Source organism: Meriones unguiculatus, chromosome 3 (genome assembly GCF_030254825.1).
Source record: "Meriones unguiculatus strain TT.TT164.6M chromosome 3, Bangor_MerUng_6.1, whole genome shotgun sequence".
NCBI lineage: Eukaryota > Metazoa > Chordata > Mammalia > Rodentia > Muridae > Meriones > Meriones unguiculatus.
Window position 1 is genome coordinate 173,031,756 of NC_083351.1, and position 26,662 is coordinate 173,058,417.

Sequence of the window (26,662 nt, forward strand, 5' to 3'; positions counted from 1 at the left end):
ATTCAACATCCCTAGCCATCAGAAAAATATAAATTAGAACTGCTTTGAGTTTCCACCTCTCCCTATTCAGAATGGCCATCATCAAGAAACAAACGACAGTGCTAGTGAGGACTTGGGGGAAGAGGCATGTGGAAATTAGTGTGGTCATTTCTCAAAAATCTAAAGATAGAGCTTCCACATGACTCAGCTAGTCCATTCCTGGGCACGTGTCTAAAGGACTCCATTCCTGCTGTAGACACTTGCAGAACCACGTTCATATCTGCTTTTTTTCACAAAGCAAGGAGACAAATCAGCCTAGATGTCCACCACCACATGAATAATTAAACGTGGCACATGCACACAATGGAATTTTATTCAGCAATAAAGAAAAATAAAATTTGCTGGAAAATAGATGGATCTGGCAGATGCTATACTAAGTGAGGCAATCCAGGCTCAGAAAGATAAAAATGTTTTCTTTCATGTGTAGATCTCGGCTTCTAAGTGTTAAAATGTGTGTATCTAACTGGGAACAAATGTGGGTAGAGGCGAAGGACATAGAAAGAGGCCCACAAGAAGAGCAGAAACAGTTACTTTAAGGAAGTGCAGAAGACAACTCACTAGATACTAAATTAGAAGGGGTAACTGTTACAAGATGGGGTGTTGTCAGTGGTGGTGGCAGTGTGTGTGTGTGTGTGTGTGTGTGTGTGTGTGATTCTGTAGCAGATAGTGAATGTGCAAATGGAAAAGCTTTTTTTTTTTTATATTAGCAGAAATTTCAGATGACGATGCCTTAAAGTTTTCAACATTTGGTTTCAGGGGAAGGTGTGACCAGATCAAGAGCTGGAGCTCCGGCTGGCTTCTGGATGGAAAACAAGTGAACGATTTGGCTTGGTTTTTGTACGTTGTTACTCACTATTCCTAATTATGACTTTGGGGAATGCATAAGCATTTTTTCATTACTTTGTTTGAACCATTGCGGCCCTGCTACATCCTGGCTCTTTTTTTTTTCCTTCTGATTTCTAGCCTAAGTCAGCATTCTGTGGAGGAGACTGGAATGTCTTCAAGCAGTGATTATCGACCTTCCTGATGCTGCAGTCCCGGTTCCTCATGTTGTACTGACCCCCAGCCATACAATTATTTCTCTGCTACTTCATAACTGTAATTCTGCTGCTGTTACAAATCATAACGTAAACATTTGATATGCAGGATAGCTGAATGTGACCCTCCAGGGGGCTGCACCCATAGCTTGAGAACCGCTGTCTTAGACTGTGGGAAGGAAACCATTCATTACCTTTCTTTTGAAGCCGGGACTTCCGAGAGGCAGTTGCCTTCTAGTATATGCCAGTGGCTTCTTCTGTGTAAAGCCTCCTAGGAACACAGGAGCACTCGTCTGGTAGGTACTAAGGCATTCTGTGGGTACCCATGCTAACCATCAGAGTTCATTATGATCCCGTGCGCTGTCACAGCCTAATTCTAGCTGACACCAGGGATATGAGGGAAGAACTTTCCTGTCACGTTGCTACAGTGGGGTAGGGAGCATGTCTCCTCTACCTCTTCGTCCTTTCTTCTTTCCCCAGTCGGCGAAGGTTATGTAGGTTTTATGAACAAATAGGACCCCACTGTCTTCGAGTGGGTCTCTGTCAGAACATTGATCCATGCTTAGCGGTTACTTCATGGAGAGGCACAGGTTTCATGACAGATGACACACAGGGTAGGTTTTGGAATGGCAGGCGACACTGGGCATTCCTAGCTAGCACGGGTGAGAAAGATTTTAACATTTTTCACAATGTATCAAGAAACAATGATCTTAGGTCATCAAATAAGGAATGATGAGTGAGAGTTAGAGAACCTGGAAAGGGCAATTTTATAAATTATGATCGTGTTGGGAATTGAATAACACAAAGAAACAGTTTTAGGGGTAAAATGTAATATCAATGAAGACTTTGACTTACGCATCCCTCTTGACTATAGCTTCTCTCACTAACATAAGAAAGAATTACACCGCAGAGTCCTAAAACCAATAATTTAGGAATAATTAAAAAAATCTAGAGATTTTCCCCCCTCTCTCTTTCCTCCTTAGGTTTCCTGCAGTTTCAGTGAATGCACTGCTTAAGACTCAGGGATGAACGATGCAAACGAAATTTAGTTCTGCTGGGGAAACAGTGGCTACTCACATTTTCATTAGTTCCCTGGGAAAGCCAGTTCTTTCTGCTTTCTGGGGATTCTTCACTTCTTCAGCAGCTGGTGCTAAAGCCTGGAGTTCCTGGGCCAGCAGTGGCTCTGTGAAGTCACCCGCCCCTGGGAAGTAAACCCTCCCTGGCTTTCTAAGTGCTCATCCTTCCCTCCCTCTTTCTTCCCCTAACTCAGCTCTCTTTGTGGGCCCAGAAGCCACCCAGAAGCTGTAACTACGAGCAGATTCCCACATGACAAATTCGTCCTTTGTGTGGATACAATTGACTTGTCACCTCATTTTTACAGCTAATTAGCTCTTTAGTAAGCAATGGCTGGTGTCAGAGGTCATCTGATACCTGATTCTGGTAAATTGACCGTAAATATGACTGTCATCTGTATTTGCTGTTCAAAACCCTGCCTAGTGACCAGACTTCAACCCTCTTCTCAGGAGCGCCTGCTTACTTTTGTCGGCTGGATGACGTTTCCGAGTAACGCTCCTGGACATAGTCTACCCTGAAATTATGGGATTGCCGCTCCACTGGCCTTTTGGTCATGCCACCCATGGGGTCACGTCAGCTTCCAATGGTTTCCCAGAGTTTCTTTTGTTTCCAGCTCTAAATTAGAAAGACACTAAAGGGACTCTTGTCCTAGTTCCGTCATCACTGTTTTAAGTCCTAGAAACACGCTAATGCTCTCTAACAATAACCCCAGGAATGCCAAGAGCCACGGGTAATTCTTGAGTGCTTTGCACTCTGCCAGACCTTATCCCTAAGGGCTCTTTAATCCTAACAAGTGGATGGGGAGACACTTCTAATCCCTAAAGAGTGGGGAAGGAAACAGGCTTGGAGAGATTAAACTTTTTATCCCAACATTTTAACTTATAAAAAGAACCAAGCTTTGTTGGGGTTAGCCTGACCTTTAACTTAGATCTCTTAGCCCCTTTCCTGGTGAGCCTTAAGAACCCCGCTGTTGAGATACTTGCCTTGTTAAAATGTTATTAAAATATGGGGTAAAGTGAGTCTGGATTGCCACTTTCTATGGGGTGTTAAAGGTCAGGGATATCCAGGAAATACGTAATGATGAGAAGAGACTGACCTAAGGCCTTGTTCAGAGGCAGTAATCCTGACGGAGAATGACTACTGGAATGGAAGTAAGGTGATAGGAGCAGGGCTTCCTCCCTTGTGGCGCTACTGGGAAGTCCAGGGAAAGCATGCTTCTCTGCCACATGCATCTAGGAAAAAACAAAACGCAGCGCAGTGCCACACGGCAACAGACGAAAAGCACGAGATTGTGGCGTCAGGAGAGTGAGTCGCGGATGTGACATGGATGCACACTGTGTTCATGCCACCATTTCTGCTGAATCGCGCTTGTTCCTAAACCCCAAGCGGGTTTTCAGAGACTTTAGAAGACTTCTCCTCTCCTCTCCCCACGTATGTTCCCTCTTGTTCCTGAGGGAGAGTGTAATGAGGAAGTCTTCTTGGAAGGCATATTAAAAGGATTAGGTCATCGATCACTAATGAGATGTCTCGGACTTAGAAACAAGTAGACAGAATCTCGGATCTTAGTCTAGCCTGGTTTGTGCACGGATGGGAAAAGAAACCAAAGAACACAGACACTGCAATTTCCTTTATGATGGATTGAGCAGATATGGCAAGAGCACTGATAATAAGAAAGATACAGAACGAGGAGGAGTTTGCTTTTGCGTGAGAGCAGACCAGAACCGGATGTACCTGACTGCTGTGTAGATGGAGATTGCAGTCTTAAAAATATGAGAGATTCGTTATGCAAATGTGGGGCTAGAGCATAATCAATCAGCGTCCCCTAAGTGTATTGAATCGCCTAGCTAATATAGTCAGTGCTGTGTGTCATGCCAAAGGATGACACAGTCTTTGACCTTTTCTAGAAAGGCAAAGTAGGTGCAGAGGAGACAAGGGGAGGACCAACCACTTCATCATGAAGCTACTGTGGAAGAAAAGAAATGATGGAAGCAAGGGGACTTTAGAAGCCAGCTTGAATTAAGCAGAAGGAGGTTTGTATGGGCATCGGGAGATTGGCACTAAATTCCTGGATGTTTTGTGATACCTGGGTGACATTGAATAAGCCTGTTTCTCTCTTGGGTATTTTTTTTCTTCTTCTCAGTTTTCCATCTATAAAATGAGGGAGCTACAGAGAGCAACCTCTAGACTTCCCGGAGTGGATATTCTGACCTAAGTCATTTGAGGAGATTCTCATAAATGGAATTAGAAAGGATTAACTGTGTGTGTTTGCTTGTGCGTGAGTGTGTGAGTGTGTGTGTGCCTGTGTGCACGTGTGTGTGTGTGTGTGTGTGTGTGTGTGTGTGTTGGGTACATGAGTGTGTGCAGCTGGAGGAGTGAGGCTTGGGCGGATTCTTGGGGGAGGCAGGAAGATTTGTTTAGAACCACATGTACAGAAGTAGAAAGGCACGTTCAGATGTGACAGCAAGGCCAGTCACTCTAAATTTCAACTCCAGGACATGAACCAACTGCATGCACTGTTAGCAAAACCAAAATGCAAGATGTCATTTTTGTTTCTTCTCTTTCCCTTAATAATCACATCTAGATCCATCAATAATCTATGCTCAGATGAAGTGACTTCTCTTCTCCCTCCCCCAACACTAACTTAGAATGGCTGTGGGAACATCACTCTTAGAAGAAAAGGACATTGAATCTATTTACTTTAGAGTTAAGCCTCCTTGAAGAGCCAGAGCCAGCTTTAAAGTTATCACTGGATCCTATTGCCAAAACCCCAAAGCCATTTCAGGACCCTGGAAAGCCCAAGCTGCCCCCACACCCCCACCCCTTCAGGGAAACTACAGTCCAGCTTGTACCTTGCTCACCATCCTGCCTCCTTCACCCGGTCAATCTCTCTGGGCCCCACTCATCTCTTGCTTATCCTCAGACATTCTAGAACATTTTTTTTCTTAAGAATTTCATATCTGTTCTGTTCTCCCTTGTCTTCAAGTCTATGCTCAAAGGTCCCGTCCTGTAGGAAGGTCCTACAAGCTCCCTAAGTATATAGTGCAATTGGCAACTGCTCTGCACCTACTGGCTTACTGTCTGTGTCCCCTCTGAAATACGTCACAAGAAAGTGGGGATCTATTTCACATAGCTCACCTTTGCATTTCCCACCTTTACAGCAGGCACCCTGTAAGTGTTTGCTGGGTAAATGAAAGGATCAAGTAACACAGAGAACTAAAACAGTAATATAGCAGAAGAGTGTTGGGTTCATGGAGTAAGTCTTGGCAAACAAATTCAGATCCCGGCTTGCTACTTCCTCCAGAGATGTGTGGTCCTGGGATAGGTACATGAACCTCATAGCCTTGAGGGTGACATGGAGGAAAAGGTAGTATCAACGTCACTGAACTGCAGAGTGTACTCCCTGAAATGCCATACACTGAAGCTCCAAATTCAGTCATAGAGTTCTCTTTTTATTTTGTTTTGACCATGCCTCCTCATTATTATTATTATTATTATATAGTCATCTAAGGCAACCTTCATGTACATACATATGCATACATACATACATAATATACATTATACAGTCAATATAATGTCTAGGACCATAAATGAGAGACAATGCAATATGCATTTGAGACTGACTTAATTTTCTTAATATGATTATCTGCAGCTGTATCAGTCTTCCTGCAAATGTCTGGCTTCATGTTCCTTTAAGGCTATAAAAAGTCCCTTTGTGTATATGAATTCTGTTTGCTGTTTTCATCCCTCCATGGCTGGACAGCTAAGTTGTTTGCCCTGGGAATAGTTCTACAGAAGGACTGAATTGCGAATGTCTCCATCATGTGTTGACTCGGAGGCTTTTGGATAAATACCAAGCCGTGGAATGTCTAGGCCACACAGCAAATGTGCTTTCAGGTTTTGGTGACTATCCAAGCTGATTTCCAGGGGCGGATATCATTTATATCCTCATCCTCAGGCTGACGGGGCTCCCTTTGTGCTCATCTTTGCAGAATTTGTTATTTGTTTTTGTTGTTATTTTGTTTTGTTTTGTTTTGATGACTGCCATTCGGGCTGGAGTGAGCCAGCATCTCAGTGTTCATCTCCATTTCTCTGAGTCTCCTGGTGTATTCTTCAGGTCATCCAAACCTAGGTATAAAGACCAGATCCTGGTGAGACACAAGCAGAGTACAATACATAAAGAAACCTTCCCCCCTCCGTCCCTTCTCCTCTCTCTCTCTTCCTTCATGTCCTTTCATATCATTCTTTCTCATAGTCCCTGTGTTCTCTTCACTCCTCCACATCTCTTATTTATAGGTTTCTATGTGGTTATAAGCAAGTGGTAATTATTCATTAGGTAAAAGCTACTGGTAGAACTCTTTTATTGCTATTATTAACAGTTATTTGTGTCCAGAGCATAGTGAGAGTCAGGCGTGCAAGCCCGGAAGCATGGACCTACTGCACCAACAAGCTGGTCCACACGATCCATGCTCACCTTTGGTGCCTGGAGAGGGCAGTCTGTGCGCTTATTAGAACACCAAGTCCAAGCAGGCATAGATCAGGCATTCAGCCGTCCAGAACTCCTGGAGATCTTGTTAAGCAAGGAGCTCCCTAATAAAAGTAAGAATGCCACACTTGCTGTTCACTAGCGAAAATGTGGCCTCCAGCCCCTGCAGGCTGCCTCGGGAACTTGTAAAACTGTGATGTGCCAGAAGAGCAAAAGTCAACCAGATAAGCTTCTTCTCCGGAGGGCTCTGACGTCACCACCAGGCAGTGGATGAACCGCTGCACCTGAACTCCTCCACCTAGAATATTCGCCAGCGCACAGATGGCATCGTCAGAGGTGAACACAGGATTCTGGGGGAGCGAGGGAGAGAGGGCCCGCAGATGGACCTTGAAGGGAAAGTCCTTCCTGAGGAACAGGGAGAAAGCCTTATCCAATAGTTTGGTACCTGCATTTGTATTTTGTTCCTGGGCCCCAACTGGGACACAGTGACGGTGAGACCAAGCCCTGGAGTGTGCAGTCCTTTCGGTGGGAGCCGAGCGAGTCCCAAAGCAGGCACATTCCCTCTGTGGGTGGCAGCAAACCACAGCGGTTTCTTTTTACTGAACCTGTAGGAGTTGAGGCTACCACGGGGTCGGGGCACAGTAATAACAGGCTGGAGTGCTTCTATAGAGTCCGCTCCTTGAGAAATGAGGCTGTGGTGGCCTTGTGAGTCCGGAAACAGTCTTTTACCTGGCACCCGTGGTTCCTGCGAAGGCTGCCGGTAGGAAAAATTGTCATAAATTGTCAATAATCTTACTCACCTGTGGACCCCGTGTGCAAAGCTACCGACCTTCCAAGCAAGGTGTGACCTCTGGTAAAAGAGAGGCAAGTCCGTTATGAGCTGATCTTTGAGTGACTTGAGGCCAGCTCCGTGGGTGGGAATCCTCTCGTAGTACTGTGAACATGGCTGAAAGCCCTTGGCTGGGGAGGCCGTAGGCCAAAGCTGGGAAGTGGCTGCTGCTGTTTTTCTGAGGTGACTGTCCTGACCCCCCTACGTTATGCTATGTGCAGCGGGAGGTCATGAACCATGACCTCCATAGCTTCCTATTGGGAAGAGAGTCATATAGGCACATCTCCCCTGGATGTCTAGGCTCTTGGTGACCTGGCTCAGCCTTGTCTCCACACCCTCTTTACATCACCTTGACCACAGGCTACGCTACAGGATAGGAGAGGTCATACATCTCTTGTTCACCTTTCTATCCCTAGAGCCTACTCAAAAGAAGTTTGCTGCCTTGTGACTCAACAGGTGAACAAACAGAAGGCTTCGCGGGCCCCATTCCTGTGTGTCTCCCCTTTTAAGGCTATGGAGCCTTTTGGATAGGAGCGCACGTGTTCTGTTGTATTTCACACTGCCTTCAGATTGACATTGTAGTTGTTTTTTCTTTAACTTGGATGGCTTCTCTTGGATTAAAGCCAATTAGAATAGTAAAAGTATATTGCTCATTAAAATGGGAATGGGTTATCTTCTCATTCCTCTGAAAGCTGCCTTTTTCCTCTCTCACCTATCTTGTCTTTGTCTGGTGAGTTGCTCCTTTTCTGTTTGCAGTCCTTCCCTCTTCCCATTTTGCTTTGCTCGTTGTCCTGTAAAGGCTGGAGAGCATCCATCTACCCTGGGTGACTTCCTGCTTGCTCTTTTCAGCCAACTGGGGATTGGCCAGAGACTGGAGGTCTGGAGGAGAGGGTCAGCGTGTTTCTTTCCTGCTCTGTCCATGCCCTGGAAACATTTTTTTTTGCCAATGAAAGCATCCGTCTGGACTATAGTTGCTGCCAGTCACCTCCTCCTCCTCCAGGGCTGCCTTGCACCCTTAGCTCTTAGAACACTGTCTTCTCCATGTCCTTTTCTGAATGAACCACAGGAAACACAGAGTTATGGTCAGTGAGGGACTTATGAGCTTATTGCTTCCCTTAACTTTACCCAAAGCATTATAAGTGCTTCTTTAGTGAACCTTCTTGAGCTATCTGTGCTGGAGTCTGTTTCCTGCCTCAACTTTTATGGAATTTATACATGAATACACACTATTATTAAATAATGTATTAAGTATGTTAATATATTAAGTATATTAAATATTATTATTAAGATGAAGGCTTACAGCCAGCCCTGTGACTCTAGCGACTGAACACTAAGGTAGAGGAAGGGACCCTTCACTTCCCAGGCCAATTTCAAGTCTAATTTAGTAGTCTTAATTCCATAGCGTGTATAAAACTACCAATCAGTTTCACTTGCCGCCTTCATAGTTTTACAGAAAGTGTTGATGCTTGCTCAATGTTCATGTATTTCAGCTGAGCCAGGTCTTCTGATTGGATCCTGGCCCTCAGCAAGTAAGTTGCATTGAGGTGCACTGATTCCATGGGCCATTTCTCATGCTCCTACTTATGCTTCCTTGTCCACAGTAGTGCTGGAGGCCAAATCCACAGATAGCCCAGCTACAGGCTGCAAGAGGGATTCTAGCATGCTTTAGACTTTGAATGACATCTTTGTTGTGTCAATCACTTATATTTTGGGTTATATTTATTGCCTCAGTCCCATCTAGCCTATTTTGACTAAGACATCTAAGTATTTTAGATTGGGGTTTTGTTTGTTTGTTTGTTTGTTTGGTTGGTTATAAATTAGCAATAGAAAACAATCTATTGCCCTCTCACACCACATCCAGGTCATAGTAGCCATTTTTATTTTATGAGGCCACTCTCTATGCCTACTATAACAAAATACCAAAAACTGGGTAGGTTATAAATTACAGAAATATGGGCCGGATACATGGGTCAGTGGGGAAAGATCTTGCTGTGCAAGTCTGACTACCTGATTTTGAGCCCTGCAACCCATGTAAAAGAGGGAAAAGAGGATCAGCTCCACACTGTTGTCCTCTCACCTCCACATATGAAGTATGGCATATATGCTTAACCACACATGTATTGATAATAGTAATGATAATCATGACAATGATGATGATGATAACAGTAACAATAATAAGCCCAGAAATGTGTCTCTCACTGACATGGAGGCTGGGAAGACCAAGATCAAGGTTCCATTGAATTCTGTATGTGATGAATCATCTTCATTATCTGACAACACTGATTAATATGCAAGATAATAAAGAGTTGTAATTCTCTGACTTGTTATGAAGATTAAATTCTATAACTTACCTGATATGCTTAGAACAGTGCTTGATACATCCTGGCCATTACTAAAACTTGGCAGTTATTGCTGCCAAGTTGCTAATGAAGAACTCCTTGAAGCTGGCCAGTAACTGCCAGGCCAGGTCTCCAGGTAGGACACACGTGTCTGGCAGAGCACAAGTTGACTTGTGACATTGAGAAATGAGAGTAGTCATTACCAGCTACATTATCTCCTCTCGTTTAAGAAATGGGAGCTAGTGATTTGAAATCATTAACAATGTGACACGACCAATTAGTGTTGCAGAAACGATGAGTTGGCATCCCAGAGAAACCACTGTGTCTCCCTTGGGTATTATCATAAAGGAAAGAAGTACCCACTTGTGAATCTCCTCATCCCATGCCCCTGCCATTGGCCTGTGATCTGCTCTGTAGACTCCCCTAGTCCTTTCAAGCCCTACAGTATAAAAGGGACTTGTTGGCTGTATGTAGCTCAGTAGTTGCTTGGTTATTTAGCATGTGTGAAGCCCTGGGTTTTACTCCCAGCATCACATAAGTCAGGCATGGTGGTGCATGCTTATAATTCTAGCAGAGGGATCAGGTCATTACTAGAAAATTAGGAGGTTGGAAGAAGAGGTGAATTAACTATTCATGTTGTATAAAATGGGAAAATGCACCAATGCCTTTCATGCAAAAGGGTCTTTCATTTTCTTGAGCTCTCCGGTTTTTTAGCTATGTTTTACAGTTAGTGCATCATGTTTAACTTCTATTCTCTCTGACACTTGATTAATTTCTCCTTTCCTGGTAGTTAATATTCATATCTTATTTAGACAATTAGCATTTCCTTTTCTGCTCTGGAATGCTGTAGAGGATGAAGCATAGATTCTGGAGTCTAGAAATCCTGAGCTGGTATCTTGTTCTACTTCTTACAAATTCTGTGACTTTGAAGAAAACACACCTCTTTGAAGTGTTAAGACCCTCCTCATACAGAGAGGGGAAGTGATTCATAAAGAGCAATTTATAAAATTGTTGAGGAAAATTAGTTATCAAATGTGTAATGTCTACTATAAATAATTGCTGTGCCATGAATGATAACGAGTGTGTCTCCTTTCTTTCATTTGGAATAGCATTCTCCTGATCTCTAAATACTTCTGAGACTTGTGTTATGGCAGAGAACTCTACTTATACCAAAGGTCCATTCTGCCCTCCTAAGTTGGTGAACTGGACATAATGGAAGAGGGGGACAAAACTTAAATGCCACAGCAGGGCCTGGGAAGGTAGTTTAAGGAGGAACAGTGCTTGGTCTACAAGCATGAGGACCTGAATTTGAATTCCCAGTTCCCACATAAAATACCAGATATGACTTTGGGTGCCAATAACCCACATTTTGGATTGGAGTCAGATGCATCCTAGAAGCTCATGAGCCAGGCAGCCTAGCCACAGTGTCAAATTTCTCATTCAGAGAAAGACATCATCTCAGGGTGATGAGGTGAAGAATGAGAGAGGAAGGCATCCAACTTCTTCCTTTGGCCTCATCATGTGTGTGCAAGGCCCTCATGACAGGTATGGATGGAGACACACACACACACACACACACACACACACACTCAGTGCAGATGATCAACTCCGTGCAACTCTTTATGACACAGAATGTGGCCACGTGGCCAACCCCCTGAGTCCTGATCTTACTTGCTGCTCAAGCTTGGCAATTGTATTGCTTGTAGCACATGCATAATCCAAATCCGACGATGTCAACTATATCAAGTTTATTCCAAAATAAAGGAAGAAATATGCCTGTTGTGTAACACAGAGCTAAAGCTATGCTCCACACAGATAATGCCTAAAGGGCTGGGGATATGGCTCAGCCATTAGAAGCTAGGCTCACAACCAACAATATAACAGATAATGCCAGAAGAGCTGCCACAAAGCATTAAATCAATAAATATGAATTGCTTAATATAAATCCAACCATACACAGAAAGCCAGACAGGAATGCTGACCCCATGGCATGGCTCAAGGTATGTTAGTCGAGGCAAGCTGAGTCCATAGCAACTTCAGCTGGGAAAGGTGTTCTAGTCACCCAACTATTTGTAGTTCCTGAACTCACCAATGGGACGCATAGTGCCTTGCCTGGCTTCCCTTCCCCTGGAAGGTTCTCTCTCCAGCTCTGGAATACATACTTATCTATGAAGGGCTGACATATGCACTGTTACTATTCTTTGCTATCAAAGTGAAATAACCAAAGTGCTGTAGCTATCCAATTCTCTTTGATTTCTAAGGATTTGATATGTTTCTTTACTATTTTATGTGTTCTTTTTCAACAGGCAGAGGTTAAAATGTATTCATTTAGCTTGCTTGCAGGCACAATGGGAAGTTCAAGGAGAGATTTAAGGCTTCCTGAGAAAAACCAAAGGAAATGATTGGAGGAAGGGGATAGATACATTGTATGGGGAAATGATCATAAAGTTCTGGCCCTTCTGAAAGACACACCAATATTCTCTCTCTTGGCCAGAAGCCCATTGTATAACCGAGCTCCCATTGTACCTATTGATACTACTTGCCTTTCAATTATGCAGAGAAGTAGCTGATCCCAGAATGCAGTGTACACAATCTCCAACAGGTATTAGCAATCTGTTGGAAAGAAGCTAACAACAGTAATCAATAGAGCAAAGAAAGATGAACCTCTGAAAAGAATATAATTAGACGGTAGAAGTCACCTCAAATATATTGTGGTTGTGCAATTATAGAATTCTCTGGCTAAATTTAGTTATTCTAGTGAAGTATATTCAAAGGCTATCTGCCGTATGCAAACCAAATAACTAAGTGAAAGAATGATCAAAGTGTATGATTGTTGTGAATGTTGATTATTTGAGAAAACCAATTAAAAGCTATGCCTGGATTATTCTACTAAGAATGAAGAGGACACTTTGCTTAGCACTTTGAAACATATGTCAGAATTACTTTCCTGAGTAATTGATGAATACTTTCTTCATAAGGCTGTCTGGAATCTGTAATTTGAGTATCACAGTTGTGGAGCAAGGCAGGACAGGCTGAACCCATCTTCCAGAATTAAGAGCAGTCTGAGCATTAATGTATTCAAGAACTAATCGAATTGAAATGTTGATCCACTGCGCTGCCTTGCAGAGTCATTTGATTGTACTACAGAGACCTGTCTGGCTCTGTCTTTGCAGTGGGGAGAGTACCGGATTTTGAATAAGGCATGCCTAGACTCATGGTTAATACAAATGTGTCAGGAGTGTCTGTCACATAAACCAGGATTTGTAGGTTCACCGTGGTGTCATGCCTGGATTGCAATCTTCACTCTGCCACCTACCAGTTACGTGATAGGGGGCATGATCATTAACCATCTTGGATTTAATTTCTTCTGTTACTATCATAAAGCTAAGCTGACTAACAAGCTAGTGAGGATAGACATGTGGTGCTCTTAGCTGGTTATCTTAGTTAACTATGGGACGTAAGAGGCTCAGAATTTATGTTAAAATTTTATCTTTTTAAATTTTTACTGCCTTAGAATTTCTTTCTTCTTCTAAAGGCAGCATTGCAGAAAGGAATGGGGGAGTCCAGACTTGGGGCTCAGATTGACAGGGCTCACCTGCAGCTGTTCCACTTCAGTATGCAGGAAAGCATGTAAAACAGTTTCTTCTTCTATTCCCTCTTCTGTAAGATGTTTTCCAAGAAACAATGAAACAATAATGGATGGACAACTGGACATATATAAGGTTCTTACATTTCTCATTATTTCACTTATTTAATGAAAAATTATTATTGGTAACTTATGTGCCAGTCAACAATGATGAAAATATTAACAAAATTGCTGCCCTCATAAAGTACACATTTGAATAAGGTAGTGTGATGACTAGTCTTACGTCAACTTGACACAGCAAGAGCCATTTATCTGCAAGGTGAAAACCTCAATCGAGAAAATGCCTATATAAGGTCCAGCTGTAGAGCCTTTTATTAATTAGTGATTGATGGGAAGGGTCTATCCCTGGGATGGTGGTTCTAGGTTTTATAAGAATGCAGGCTGAGCAAGGCGTGGGAGCAGGAAAAGAAGCAGTACCCATTCATGGCCTCTGCATCAGCTCCTGCCTCCAGGTTTCTGCCCTATTTGGGTTCTTGTCTTGACTTCCTTCAAAGACAAACAGTGCTATGGAAGTCTAAGCTAAATAAACCATTTCTTCCCCAAGTTGCTTTTGGGCATGCTGTTTCATTTCAGTAATATAAACCCTAACTAAGAGTTGGTTCCAGGAGTGGGGTATTGCTATGACCTGATAATGTTTTGGGAGGAATGTGGAAGAACTTTGGAACTTTGTGCAAGAAGAACCATCGAGTGTTCAGCGCCTGGTGCCCTGTTGTGTAGGAGTTTGGAAGGTAAGAATGCTGAGGGCGATGCAGAAGATGGAGGCCTGGCTTGGGAAGTTTCAGAGAGAAAAAGTTAAAGACTCTATTAGGCTATTTGTTACTTTGAATTACACTGTTTCAAGTTTGGGTTTGCTTTGTTCAGATTGTTACTGTGCCCTGGCTCTTTCATCTAGAATAAAAACAACAACAACAAAAACCTTAATTTAATTTTGATTTTACAGGAGCCAAGAGTTCAGAGTTTAAAATTTTCTTAAAAGAGATTTTTGGGGTTTTAACAAACAATTTGGATTTTAAGAGACTGGATATTTTTAAAGAAACGACTTTAAAAATATTTGACTTTTTATGGCTGTGGGACTTTTTAACTTTGTAAAATGTCTTATGTTGTGGTATCTTTGTTATTAATGTGTAATCTTAGAGATAAACAAAAAAGGGAATGGTTGTTGTTTAACAGTTGTGGGTCTTTGACAAGTTGACAAGGGGTCAAATATGCTGGACACTTTTATGCCAACTTGAGAGAAGCTAGAGTTATTTGAAAGGAGGTTGAGATAACTGAAAAAATGCCTCCATAAGATTTGGTTGTAGGACATTTTTAAAAATTAGTGAATGGTTGAGAGGGCCCAGCCCATTGTGGGTGGTGTCATTCCTGGGCTGGTAGTCCTGGATTCTATAAGAAAACAGGCTGAGCAAGAACTGGCCAGTAGAACTCCTCCATAGCCTCTGTCTCAACTCCTGCCTCCAGGTTCCTGCCATGCTTGAGCTCCTTTGATGATGAACAGTGCTGTGCAAGTATAAGCTGAACAAACCCTTCCCTTCCCAACTTGCTTTTAGGTCATGGTGTTTCATCATAGTAGTAGAAACCTGACCTAAGACAGATGGGATCTGAAAACAAAACAAAAAAACCAAAAACAATCAAAGCAAAAATAAGCAAATAAATAAATGACACTAATAACATACTATGATTAAGATTAGACAGGAAATCAATGCCACATGCCTCATAGGAGCTATGTTTGCCTGTACAGGTCAAGCCAGTGCAGACTTTAGCATGGACAGGGAAGGAGCTCGTGAGTCCCACCCCTAACTGAGTTACAGTTGACAGCTTCTAGAAAGTCAGTTTTTAAAAATATATGACTTCTGGTGGGCTGGCTAAATTCCAGTGGATTCCCCAACCCAGAAGTATATGGACAGCTCAAACTGGAGTCCAGGAGATATTAGGTAAAATTAATTTAATACACGCAGACAGGAAGTAGGCTAGAAGGTAGGGTGTATCTGGGAGGAATAAGGTGAGAAGTTGAGTGAGTATAATAAAAGCTGGTCCTATGAAATTCTCAAAGAATTAATAAAATATTTTAAAAGAAGAAATGGAGAAAGAGATGACTTGGTGACCATGGAGAAGTTGGAGGGAGGCGCTCTGTGTGCGAGGAGGGCTATTGGGCATGATCAAAATACATCATATATATGTATGAGATGTTCAAAGAATAAAAAAAGTAAAATATGATTAAAAATTTTAAAAAATGGAACACATGATCTGGGTTCATCCTCTGAGGACACTGAAGGGATTAAGAAACATCAGCTTTTATGGATCAGAGAAGGCCATAGCCAGAAAGCTTCACTCTTAGGTATCTTAGGTTTTCCATAAACTGTTTTATGGAAATTCTGTGGCATATTCAATATTTATAGGCAACTCACAGTTTTAAAAATGCTGAAATAACAGTTGTAGCCATACAGCCATATACCAAGACAATTTAGGAATTTTGCCAATACTGTCTATATTCTCTGCAGAACAGTTAATGGAAACTTTTTTTTTAAGGGAAGAAGTTGGTTTATAGCTATGAAGAATACAATCATCACGGCGCATACTTGGTCCATGGTTGCAACCAGGAATTACAGAAAGGGGGACGGCAGTGCTCAGTCTAGACCCCAAGCCTATGGGATGGCACTGATTGCTTTCAGATGTGTTGAGAGCAGGACTGATCTGAAGCTTTCTCAGAGGCCCTGTGTCCTGGCTTAGGAATGGATTTGGCAAGGTCAGTCTGAAGCTGCGTGAGGGCAGCAAAGGAGTTTTAAGATTTTAGTACCTGGGAACTTGGCTTTTCCCCCTTAGGAGACTAGAGTTGTCAGTTCAGAGGCTGCTGTGTGCTCAGTCTGTAATGTTCTTTGAAACACCCTTGATTAGCCTCTGATGGACTCTGTCCTATTTCTCTCCTGAAATGTATAAGATGCTGTACTTCGTAATAAGTTTGCTTGGCATTAGGTAGAGTTTATGCAAGACCTCCCGAGGCCACTCGTTCTATCTTCTTCATCTCTGATTCCCTGGAAGGTCCTTCTTAGGACCCTGTCACCAAAGAATGACCTGTTGGTCTAGGTCACAGGTGACTCAGTCTCTCCTTCGTTAAACCTCTTTTAAACACCCTCAAGGACACACCCAAAGGTGTGCCTCATTAGGGATCTAGCTATTTCCTAATCTGATTAAGTTGACAGTCCAAATTAACCACAATCACCAAAATGTCTCTCTAGAGCTTAGGAAACCAAGGTACAGACAATACTGTTGAACTTTTTGCTCTACAGGTTTAAAAAAATGCAGAGTATCCTGATGTGTTTATGTTCATTTATCTCAAGAAATCTTGTTAGCAAGCTTGGACAGTCTCCTCTTACCTACCCTTACTGCTATGGATGTATGTCCTAGAGAAAAAAAAGAAATAAAATGCAGAGAACAAAAGACAAGGGTTTCACAAGAGATCATTACTCCTCAGAAGCCGGAATAGCTCTTGCTTGTGCTTCTCTGTTGATCCTTTTGCCTTTTCCTCTCCACCCTGCTTTGGTTATTATACTACTGATTAGCATTTCTATTAAGCAGCCAAGAAGAGGAGAAAAAAAATCAATCAATAACAGGAGCTTCAATTTAAAGCTCAGTGGGTGGAAAGTGGAATCTATTGGTTCAAATCAGCTTACTTTTTGGATTTTCTGTGGATTTCCTTCATCCAGGTTATTTCTTTCCTCATAGCACACACCAACACACCTGGTTATGTTGCATGACATGATTACGCACATTCCCCAAGACTTCTAGAGTATGCACATATTTAAACGACAACCTATAGGAGGCAAAATTAAAGCCACAATCTTAAGTATGTTGAGGATACTCACATACAAAAGTGAAGATTTCATTTAAAACACGTCCTGCGCATAGCCACAGGGTCCAACAATTATGCATCCCAGAAGTAAGTGACCATGCCTCTACCCCCCAAAAAATGTCAGTTCATGTTCTTAGCCTTTTGCTATTCTTGGGGGGATCCTTTAATTCTTACAATCTGAACTATGGTTAGTTTGAGTACAAGGCTACATGATTAATACCCTTGAAGTATTCCACCATAAATATAAGAAATGGCCAAGAATACACCCCGAATCATAATCCCTAGTGTCTTTCAGTTTGTAAGTCTTTTCAAAGGTTTCTTCCTTCTAGTCCTGAAGCCATTTCCTTTTGACTGGTGGGCTACGCTGTTCACAGGGGATTCAGAATCCAAACAGGATGCTACAAGAAAAGGGATCATCTTGGACCAGAGACTGCGGAGTAGGTCAGAGAAGGACGCAGATGCTACGTCCTTGGTGGAGATGGGTTGCAGACTTGCTGAACTTGCAGAATGGATGGCTTCAGTGTCATCTGTTTTCAGTATTTCCTGAACAATTGATTTATTTCACATTATTAATGAACTTTGCAGCACTTGTACTTGTCAGAGCCTACTCCGTAGGGGTCAATAATGAGAGGAAACCTGATGTTAGTGAATCCAGCTTAAGTGATTCTGTCATGCTAACGATTCAATATATCAGGACAAATGTCAGCTCCTTCCAATATGCTAATTCCTCCAATCCTATTTGCATAAACTGCAGTCAATGAAATACAAGTTCTCTTTTTAAGACAGTTAGTGAAGATTTGTAAAAGATTTTTAATTTACTTTTAGGGGTCTCTTTCTTTTGCTAAGTTACTGAATATTTTATTAAATTTTGTCACAAATTTGAAAACAGCAGCAATATTGTATAAATATGAACAAATTTACTTCTTAATATAGTTCTTCCTTTTCCTTTTTAAAACAGTAGTTTTGTTTATCCTTTGAAAATTTCACACATGTATAGAGGACTATCCCAATGTATTTCTCTCTCAACTTCCCAAATAAATATCTGAGTCAAAATAGAAAGGAAGAACAAGGCTCACAGGCAAGAAGATGAAAAATACTACAGAAGACAAACAACAGAAGGCTTGGACTTCCCTGGAGGTAACTAAGTCCTTTTTAGGAATTCTGCCTCCAGAAGAATAATGAGTTTCCAAAAAAATCTTGGGAGACAAAGTGTTTCTCACATTTGGGTTCAATTTTCAGTCTCTAGTTTCCTGAAATAAGTCACCAATTCAGTAGTTTTCCCAAAGGATATTAAATCTGGCTTTTCCATCTCCTCCACTAACTCACGTCATCATCTTGCTGGAACCACTGACATGTCGTAACAGTGTTTTGTACAATTTCTATCCCCGTGACTCTGAAATTCAGAGGATAAACACATCATAATCAACAAACAAGAGTAAGAAATAAGAATTTCTTTTTGTGATATAAAAGACACAGCTAAGACTTTTTTATAAATTATACGATTTATTGTTCTTTCCTCCTTCTTGACCAAGTTCTCTTACACGCTCCAAGTTTTCCTTGCATTGGAAGTTCTTTCATAAATCCTATCGGTTGATTGACAGCTGAGATTTATTTTTCTTCTGTATCTAACTGTCCCAAGTACCGGCAGTTGTGATCCTCATTCATGCATTGCAAACATTTCTCCCACCTGCTGATGTCTTGGCCTTCTGTTGCTCGTGGCTTTGACGGTTTACTTTTCTTTTACTCCTGCAACTTTTCCTGTCAACAACTCTGTCATGGAATGTTGGTAGAGGATAAAGGTTTTCTTGCTGAAATTTGTGTTAATTTGCTGTCGCCTGCATAGTCCTTGGGATAGGTTTTGTTCATTTTGCCCCGAGTAAAATGAAGTAACGATGATAAAGAAATGACACTACCAATCAACAAAGGACAGTATGGCCATGTGCACTGTGGTTTCTGTTTTTATGTTTGTCAGCCTGGTGACCTGTTTATTTGTCTATATTTCTGAGTTGCAAACATAGACAGTTATCCAAATCATTCCCCTTACCTGATTGCTGTGTTTCATCTTCCAGTCCCACACTCTATTTAATTTTAAATATTCAGAATCTGGCTATTCCTACTTTACTTACTGTTTCTTTACTGCATACAAATTGGATTCATATTGTCAGTTGTGACTGCCAATGAAGAGTAGGTAATAACATTTTATTAAGACATATATGCTATTTGGAGGGGAGTGCTATGGCCCAGGATGACAGTTCAAATTATCAACGGCTACTGCAGTACTTTAGCGTTCACAGATAGCTCCCAGGAAGCACTTTGACGGACAACTGCGGATTGTTGGTTGGCTCTTGATATCCATCTTCAAGACTCAGCCAGATTCTGAGTTCTATGAGAACAGACAGATTTTACCTTCGGTCCAGCCTGTTAACAATCACAATTTGATTATGTGATGTAGTAAATGTACCTACATATCATGTAGAATTTTCCAAAGCAATGACTCTTCTCTTCACAGTTGATATAAAAAGTGCATCAATGTAACCTGTACAATAGATGTGCCCACCATGGAAACATCAACACAGTTCGTGCCCGAACATCTCCATAACCTTAAAAGTTTGTTCTGTCCTCTTTATCTATGGTTTCCACTATTTTGTGTGTATATGATTAAAAAGCTTATGTACAATCTAATATCTTTCTTATTCCCCACCATCAGTCTTACCCTTATTAAAGTATGTCAACTGTACATGAGAACAATTGTGTAAATTATTGGGAAGAATTGACAGAGTAAGGGAAAACAGTAAACAGAATGGTAAAAGCAGGGAAAAGTTTGTGTGAAACTGGGAAGAAAGGAGAAAGGTTAACATGTTACAAAAAACAATTGCTTTGATCCACGTTCCCTCTCTATGTAGCCCAGGCTGGCTGTAATCTCAACCTTCCTACTACACACCCACCCTTTGCTCTCATGGCTTTGGCTAAAGCTTGTATCTTGAACACACTGGTTTTTCTTGGTAAGACCTTTGCAATGAAAACAATGGAGCTTCCCAATGTCTGTAGTAAGACACGGTTGTGAAGCAACACTCTCAGTTATGGTTAGTGACAGAGCATGGTGTAGTGTTGCTCTGTGGACCCTTCCCTCAAGCCTTCCAACCTTGAAACCAGTCAAGATTTGTGTAGTAGCCTTGGCAGCCAATGCTTTGTGTATATGTCATTGATAATCTTATAGACAAATGCTTTCCACTGAATGCTACGGTTGTTATTCAGTAGTTCCAAAGGAATGTGATGGTTGGCGCTAATTTTCAACTTGACAGGATCTATAATCGCCTGGCAGACGGGCCTCTAAGCATGCCTGTGAGGGATTATCTTGATTATGCTAATTGAAGTGGCAAGACTTCCCGCTGTGAGTGTCCTCCTTGGCCATGGAAACCTGGACTGCACACATGGAGACAGGGAAGTGAGTAGCAGCACGCACCCATCCCTTCCTCTTTCCAGTTGTGGATTCGATGTGAACAGCTGGTTATCATTTGGCTGCTCGGTTTCCCTGTGATAGACCTCACCCTTGAGCTATGAGCAGTATAAATCCTTTATCCCTTAGCTGTCTTCGTCAGGGAATTTTATAATAGCAATAGGAAACGAGATTCAGCTTGGTGCCAAATGCACGTTTAGCCATTGTAAAGTGGGCGGGTCTCTTTCCTGTCGACTGTTGTCACTTTGATGAGGGTCCAAATGAGATCTGTTTGTAAACTCATGCTTGTGGAGAATGTTCCTTTAAGCCTTCCTGTGCTTAGAATCCTGGATGTTCTATCCCTTCTTCTGGACCATGGACTACTTTTCCAGCCTCCAACCAAAAGCTATTTAAATGAACTCTTGTATGCACCTGCTTATCAGTTCATGAATGTATTCCCATGAGCTCTCACAATGAATCCAACCTGGACTCCAGCTGGAAACTAGTTACATATTTATCAACAAACCTGAATCTTTTGAGTGATTACATCGAATATAAAATCATTTAAGCATGCATAGTCTTCATTATGTTCTAACTTTTGTGTTGCTACAATATTTTAACTAATAATTTTAGAAGAAATTTCAGGCAAGAAATTAAGAAAGGAAAAGTATTGTTCCCTGAAAAAGTGATGGATGGTGACATGGGAAACGGTGCTGGAATCAGTAACGTGCATGTCTTTTGTTGTAAGTGAAAGAAAAATCAGATGCAAGTTGCTGGAGATGGGTGGCTGCGCTCGCACGTTGTTGGTGGAAGTAGCCTACTTTAAGGTCTTTATGAAAAACTTGAGAGTAAAAAAATCATAAAAAATATGTGGTTTAATAATGGGATGTTATGTTGTTAAAATTTACTCTGTGGTAGAGCTCTTATTGTAAGTTATCAAAAGGATGAAAACATTATTGAATTATTAATTATGGATATCAACATAGATGCCAACATAACTATGGAATTTTGCATCGTCACTTGCAGAGATGACGGGAGTGAAGAGTTAATGTAGCTGCTTTTGAGCGGTTCAGGTTCCCTCTTTTATTTCTCAATTTTTATCCTGCTTGTCTTCTGTTGATTCTCTTGGTATTTTAGTAGAGTGCCCAAATTTACTTCTGAAGCCACTTACCCCCCAAATCCTTAGTTTCTTTAACATTTACTTTACATGAGTTCAGGAAGAGAGACTCTTTTCTCGAACCAATATTCCTGTGGTGCATTGAGGTGGGGTAACCACTCTATGAAATAAGAAGTCAGCGGAGTTCAGAATCTGAAATCTAGGACTGCATGCCAGCTGTATTGTATAAACCTTTTAGCACTCTTTTCTTTCCCTTAAACTTGGTTTTCTTATATGCAAATAGTAGTATGCAGGCATACATGCATTGCTTGTTGAATTCAGAGCACTGTGCTAAACGGCCAAATGAGATAGCACATTTAAAAGAGCTTAACAGATTCCTGGATACTCTACAAATGGAGTTGTATTTATTTTCTTGTCCAGCAGATTAGGAAACACAAGGAGCAGGAGGGGCCTCAGGAAAGCAGAGTAGCTTCGGTTTTCCAGAAGCCTCAGAGTGATGGACAGAGCTAATGTGCCCCACAGTCTCATCATAGCGTAACTTCCTTTTCACCTCTACTGTCTTTGGCCTTCCTTCTATTTTCCTATTAAAAACTCAATTAAGTATGCTAGAGGAGAACGTGTCACTTTGTAAAAAGCCCATCTTGGCATGCTATTACTTTTTGCCATCTCTGAAAATTGACATGTGACCAAATCATTTCACTTCTGGTAGCAAAGATATACGGTACGGCAAGTTCCTCCACTGCCAGGAAGGTGTAATCCAATTTAAGAGAGGCTCAGGGAGGAAATGGTGATAAATTTCTAGTGAAATGCCTCGGGACCACATGAGCTCATCTGTACACTCCTCCTCTGTGGAGTACAAGTTGAGACCCAGGGACTTGGGGTTGCGTTCCATTCCAGGCTTTGTGGAGACTCAGGTAAGCTCCTCAGAATCCAGCCCGGGGAAACTGTATCCCAGGTCTTCCGGCCTTCGTTTCTGAGGCTCAGGGCAAATCGCTTTCCATCTTGTGTTTTGTTTGGGGAATGCCAGCAATCTTTTTGCGTGCATGGCCATGTAGAAGTGCAAAACAATTTCTAATTGAAACGATCGCTGATACCCGCAAGGAAAAAGTCATCATTATACAGTCCAAACATTTCTCGGGTCCCACTGGTTGGTTTGAAGAATCAGTAATAAGTCATTTTGCACTGTGGTAACCAGATCTAGCCACTTCTGTTTATGCAGTGGCCTTGTCCTGGTTTAGAAGATGAATTTGGGGTTACCATTTTAAATCCCCCACCCTGGCTCTGTGCCAACCCTCATTCCAGGTTTTGCAGTGAGTAGAGCAGGAGTTTTCTTCTACTCTCTCTTTTAAACTGCAGATATGAGGATGGTGGAGTTTCTACGGCCAGAAAAGAGAAGTGTCTGCTGATGTGTTTTCTCATGCTTTCTGTCTATATGAACCCATTCTGATAGATCCAAAGGAAGAGATTTAGTTGCAGATGGCAGAGGTCAGTGTCTTGTGTATTCAATGTAGTCAATAATAAAGTCAGGACTTATGCTAGCTGAATGCTAATAAGGAGGCACAAGGACCTTGGAAAGTCATTATGTCTGGTCATTTGCTTCATAATATTACTCCAACTGGCTCGGGAGGCCAATGCAAGGAGATTTTAAAGCAAGCATCAAGGAAAGGCCAGAAAAATAAGGAAACGATTGAAATGCTGTGTGGACTGCTAAGGTTCTTGTGAGGCAGTACAGCTCGACAGAGGGAGAATCTTACAATGTGGTTTCTGTAGAGCAGAGGGAATAGGATTATTTCCTGTTGAAGAAAATCTGTTCTTTATCAAAATCTAAATGTTGTGGTTTTTCTGTCTAAACAATATAATGCCTTTTAAATATTCAGTGAGCTTGTAAAGTCCCTAACTGTTGGTCCTTCAAGCGAAGTTAGTCTCATGCAACTAGTAACATTTCTTGTGGGGAATACTTACACACAGCTGTCCACAGAAGGACAGGGTAAAGCTCAGCCGGCGTGACTGTACTTCCATGTCAACATAAGCCAGAACCCGTGCTTTGGGTTTCCTCTTAAGAATCACTTCTCAACATGAAGGTATACCACACCTTCGCGTTTGGGCCAGGTTTGGGATTCTGACATTACATCTTCCTGATCTGTAACACTTCATCCCCGGTAGACATTCACCTTGATAAGGTAGAGAAGGAAGCCGCACGGGTTAGTCATGTCCACACGTGGAAAACAATAAGCTTGCTACCAGGCAGCGAGCAGGCCAGGGGAAGCGCTGTGTGCTGCACTGCTGGTACCCAGAGAAAACATCTCAGTTCTCAGGGGGAGACAGCAGCACGGTGAGATCTCCCGTCTCATTGTTTCTGAGCTGTTGTGATGGGGGTGGGTGGGGTCTTGGTTTCAGCAGACACTCTTGCAGAGATTCATATTAGCACTTGTTTGTTCAGTGTGCATAAGCCTTTTCATTGCAGGAATCTGCAGCTCTGCCACACACAGACATGGCATAGATCACATATGACTTCTTTTAATATATTGCATTATGTTAGTTATTGATATTATATAGTATATGTGATACAACATGAAAGTGCAAAAATCAGGAGTAAAGATTTTTAAAATACAGGACACAAATTCACACAAGCATTTCCAGCTTATGGTTTTAGGGTAGTTTTACTTAACCATCTACGTTAAAACTCTACTCTTAGCTCTACACCAGGAACCTTGTTCTCAAGGGCATAGGGGGAAACAGATCGACAAAAAGCTACAGCCCACTCTTTTGCACACACACAATGGTATCAGGTTGACAATATGGATACAACCGTGGCCATGGACAAAAAGCTACAGACAAATTATTATTTGCTTTCCGTATGCTAGCTCTGACCTCACCATGTTTTAAAGATTTGTGTTATTTTGAAATGGCGTGTGTGAGGTGTGTCTGTGTATATGTATATATTTATGTATGTGAGTGTGTGTGTGTATGGCCGCAGGTCCCTGCAGGAGTCAGAGACATCGGGTCTCCTGGAGCTAGGTTTGCGAGTGGTTGTGAGTCAAAGTGGAAACCAAACTGAGCTCCCCTGCAAGCGTCGTGCACTCTGCTGCTCGCTGAGCCTCGCCTCTAGCTCCATAGCTACAGTGTTAGGTGCTGAATCGATGCTATCAGAGGGCAGCACACTCATAGTCCATCTCTTTACCATCATCTAATCTGAATTCTGCAGATAGTTGAACATTTCATGCTTTCACCACTCTCTCCTCGTCTTGGTTCTCTGAATTGTCTCTTCAGGAGACGTAAGAACAGTAAATTATTGCTTTTGTCTAGCTCCTGTCTACTCCAAGGTCAGTTTTTCTGAACAAACACATTTTTGTATTACACCTCATTCTTGAATATTTAAAATAATTTCTCAGTTTTCTTTTGGCATCAAGTGTCACAGACAAGCTAATAATGTGATCATTACCTAAGTTATTATACAGTCTGTCTTTGCTTGTTTGTTTTGCTTTTTGAGACAGGGTTTCTCTACGTAGCCCTGACTATTTTGGAGCTCACTCTGTAGACCAGGCTGGTCTTGAACTCAGAGATCCACCTGCCTCTGTCTCCCGATTGGGAGACATGCTAGGATTAAAGGCATGTACCACCACTGCTTAGCTTATATAGTCTTCTAATACTGGCTCTAAAATAACATTTAAAAAAGTATTTATTTCTCATTTTCTGTAATTCTGAGTTTAGAATCTCCAGGGTAGAGCATGTATTCTCAGCAGGTTGTTTCAGATGTCTTTTGTTCTTACAGTCCTTAGAATTCTTTCTAGTACTCGTCTGTGATAGTTTTTCCCCTTAAGGTTTGTGTTATTGCTGTGCTGGCTCTTCTTAGCTACTCTTACATATTTCTTCTGTCTGTTAAACCACTGACAACTATTTCTTCATTTATTATTTCTTTAAATTTTATTTGTTTTTTATGTGTATGGGTGTTTTGCCTGCATGTTTGTCTGTCCGTCACCTATATGGCTGGTGTCTGAGGTGGCCAGAAGAGGGTGGTGGATCCCCTGGAACTGGAGTTACTGAGAGGTGACTGCTGGGAATCACACTTGAGTCCTCTGGGAAGACAGCCAGTACCCAGCAGCTGAGCCATCTTTCCAGCTTCTGCTCATTTGCTGTTTGTTTTTTGTTTCTTTTTTTTTTAAACATCCAATTTCTTTCTCTTTTTAGTCTTTTTTTTCTTTTATAGCATTATTGTTTACTCTTGCTTTATTTTTTTAATTTTTATTTTTACTTATTCATTTCACTTCCTGGTCGTAGCCCCCTCCCTCCTCTCCTCCCGGCTCCACTCTCTCTCTATTTCTCTCTTTTCCATATCTCCCCTCCCTACTTTCTCTCCCTTTTTCCCTCTCTCTCTCTCTCCCTCCCTCTCTCTCGGCCTCCTGCTTGTGGATAAAAACATAAGCTCTCAGCTTTCAACTGTTGATCCAGCACCATGCCTGCCTGCTTGCTGGATGTCCTCTTCTGTAATAGTCATGGATCACCCTCTGAGACTATGAGCCAAAATTAACCTTTTGTCTGTAATTTTCTTTGGCCATTGTGTCTTATCACAGTAATAAAAGAGTAACTATAGTCATCCCTGATAAATCTTCCCACTCCTATTTTTTCTGTTTCTCTGTGTATATTTTCTATATTTTATTATATCCTATACTTCAAGGCTTTCTCCTCTTCCCAATATCCTCTTTTTAGCTTCCTGGTTTCTGCAGGTATTCTAGGTTGCATATATGAAATTAGAGATTCAAAGCTGGGATTTGTGTGTTATGAATTTCTTAACAATATTAGCTTATTTAAACTACA